We start from the raw sequence: 3,659 nt of genomic DNA, 5'->3' as shown, positions 1-3,659 counted from the left end.
CCTATTAATCCTCCATATATCTTCTAGGTTTAGCGCAAAGAACAAAGAACCAAACTATCCAACCCAAATTCCTAACTTTTCCCAGGCCTGGATTGGGCACTCTTCCCAGTAAATTTTATTGGGGTTTCATGTCCTCTATCCACTCTATCCAATCTGATCACCTTTTTGATTGTTCCCAGGCTAGCTTTTCGTATCCTGTTCTGAGGATTAAGTCTCCTGGTGAGGAGTGGGGGGAAAAATGGGGGGGGGGGGAGGGAGTTCTCTGGAGTGTGTGAATGAGTGTTTACCAGTAAACTAGATGGAATTCTGCTCTGTTATCTGCTTCTGCTTCCCAGTTTATTAAGATTTTTTTTAGTTCCCCTTTGCATTTCTCCTTATATTAATAATTAGCTATTTCCTCATAGCAATAAATAGCTACCTACACTGACAATACGAGCCAGAAACACAGCCCAGTAGCCAGGAGCTCATCCAGGGAGGAAGGAATCTGGTTGTCACCGACACACCATTCATCTGGGAGGAGCAGAGACTACATGGACACTCCTGCAGGAATGAGCAGCCATCGCTGCAGCTGAGCACAGAGACCTGGGCAAAAGCACAGCAAGGGAGAGCGGCCACAGTTGTCGGGCTGTTGGCAATTCAGACAGTGAAGCCAAGCCACAAAGCCTGGCCGCCTACCCTTAACCTCCCAGAGATTGCCTCCCTTTGCCCTTGATGTCGGGTTGTAGACCACATTACCTGCGTCCCCAAGGGCACGGGCCCAAGATCTAATACTGCAGAATCACATTTCTCCCTAAGCAAAGGGTACACTCTTTAACCAGAACACAGGGAGGACCCTGGCAGAGGACCGAGGTCTCCATTACTGAGTGTAAAACAACAACAACAACAACAAACGAGTATAAAACAACAAAGGAGTGTAGGGATTCCCCAGCCCACCCCAAGGCATCCTGGCTGCACTGACCAGAGGTCAAGGCAGACAATGCTGAGATCTCACAGAGCTAAAAACCTTGTGATCCAGCTCCACCTACTGGAAAATAATAGAAATATGTTTTTGTGTTAATCAGCTAGTATTTACAATACGATTCATAACAGTGGCAAAATTACAGTTATGAAGTAGCAACGAAAATAATTTTATGGTTGGGGGTCACCACAACATGAGGAACTGTATTAAAGGGTCGCGGCATTAGGAGGGTTGAGAACCACTGAGCTGGAGATAGTGGGTGCTTCAAGAAGGTGGGAATTTGAGAAAGCAGGGAGAAACAGCTGTGAGGATCAAGGCAGCAGTGACGACCAAGAAAGATATCTACCACTCCTCCTTTCTTGTGTTAAGATACTGACTTTCACAGGCAAGAAGGAGTAGTAGATGTGTGTTTGAGAATTTACAGAATACCTCATTTTACTGTGCTTTGCTGGATTGAGTCTCAGAGGTGTTGCATTTTTTTTAAAAATTGAAGGCAAGACCCTCCACCAGCAAAATGACTAAGACTCAATTTATTGCAGTACTTGTTTTATTATGGTGGTCTGGAACTGAAATCACAATATCTCTAAGGTATGCCTATAAGTTATAGACAGGACATATCATTTGTGTTTCAAACCAAACTGGACATTAGAGATGACATGCTGACTCAGATCAGTGATCTATTCCAGAATATTTTCTAGAACAGTCTTGCCCCACAGACATTGCAAAATGTTAAGCACTCCTTACTCTCTTTAATAATACTTTTTATGTATGTGTGTATTTATTTATGTTGAGATATATTCACTATATTATTTCATCCTTTAAAAATACATTCATACTTTTACCTCTTATGTCAAATTTATTTATTCAATTAAGTAATCATTAACGAACTCAGGTCATATGTTTTAGGCAGCACTAGCAACATACAGATTACTTACAAAGTATCTTCCTCCATGGAATTTACTAGTTCAAGAAGGAAACAGGTGAGAGAACCAAGTGATATATAGTCTGACAAAGGCAGAGTGTCTACATAAGTTATTTGGAATTCTGGGTTGGAGATTTGTGTATTCTTCCCCTCTTAATAATTAAAACACTAGAGGCTCGGTGCATGTAATTCGTGCACGGGTAGGATCCCTAGGCCTGGCTGGTGATCAGGGCTGATTGGGACCTTCTGGCTGCCAGCCTGAGCCTCCCTTCCCCAGCTGCCAGCTGCCAGCCAGGGCCTTCCTTCATTCTATGCTTCCCCCTGGTGGTCAGCGCACATCACAGCGAGCAATAGAACTTTTGGTTTCCCGGTCGAACTCCCACGGGGACACTTTGCATTTTAGCCTTTTATATATATAGATTTGTATTAATACAGACTCATGGGTATTTTTTATAATCTAATATCAGGTAATTTATTTTATTGCTTGTTACATCTTTGACCATTGGGGCCACCTTCAGTGGGCTTCTATGTGGCTTTGACATACCCCATCAGTTTGCTTTTTGAGCATGTCCATATTTTTTGGCTCTGTATGGATGCATTCTATGCTATAATCTAATAGGAGAAATAATATGACCATTTAGTATAATTGCAAGATATGATAAATTGATGAATATTAGTGCATATTTATTAGTTATTATGGGTTTGTAGTAATTGAATTGTTTTGAGTTTGATTTCCTAATCATATTTTACTTTTAGCTTGGTTTAGAAGTTAACCAGTGATTTTTTTTGTAACCTTCCAAATTATAAGGAGAATGAGACAGTTAATGAATTTAGAATAAAAAAATTTTTAAAGAAAACTGGGTTACTTGCTGATAATTAGGAATTATATTATGAAAGAACTATTTTTTTTTATTAAATTTTTATTGTTCAGATTACATTTGTTCCTCTTCCCCCCCCCCATAACTCCCCTCCTTCCAGTTCCCGCCCCACCCTCCGCCCTCACTCCCCACCCACTGTCCTCATCCATAGGTGCATGATTTTTGTCCAGTCTCTTCCCGAATCTCCCATTCCCCTTTTCCCCCCCAAGAACAGTCAGGCCCATTTCCCTTTCTATGTCCCTGATTCATTATAATCACCAGTTCATTCTGTACATCAGATTATTTATTCACTGGATTCTTAGATTCACTTGTTGATAGATGCATGTTTGTTGTTCACAATTTGTATCTTTACCTTTTTCTTCTTCCTCTTCTTAAAGGATACCGTTCAGCATTTTGTATAATACTGGTTTAGTGGTGATGAACTCCTTTAGCTTTTCCTTGTCTGTGAAGCTCTTTATCTGACCTTCAATTCTGAATGATAGCTTTGCTGGATAAAGTAATCTTGGTTGTAGGTTCTTGGTATTCAGCACTTTGAATATTTCTTGCCATTCCCTTCTGGCCTGCAAAGTTTCTGTTGAGAAATCAGCTGACAGTCGTATGGGTATTCCCTTGTAGGTAATTGAGTCTTTTTCTCTTGCTGCTTTTAAGATTCTCTCTTTGTCTTTTGCTCTTGGCATTTTAATTATGATGTGTCTTGGTGTGGTCCTCTTTGGATTCCTTTTGTTTGGGGTTCTCTGTGCTTCTTGGACCTGTAAGTCCATTTCTTTCACCAGGTGGGGGAAGTTTTCTGCCATTATTTCTTGAAATAGGTTTTCAATATCTTGCTGTCTCTCATCTTCTGGCACCCCAATAATTCTGATATTGGTCCGCTTGAAACTGTCCCAGAGGCTCCTTACACTAT

The sequence above is a fragment of the Myotis lucifugus genome, unplaced genomic scaffold (assembly GCF_000147115.1).
Source record: "Myotis lucifugus unplaced genomic scaffold, Myoluc2.0 scaffold_211, whole genome shotgun sequence".
NCBI classification, from domain to species: Eukaryota; Metazoa; Chordata; class Mammalia; order Chiroptera; family Vespertilionidae; genus Myotis; species Myotis lucifugus.
Note: the sequence above shows the minus strand (reverse complement) of the source record.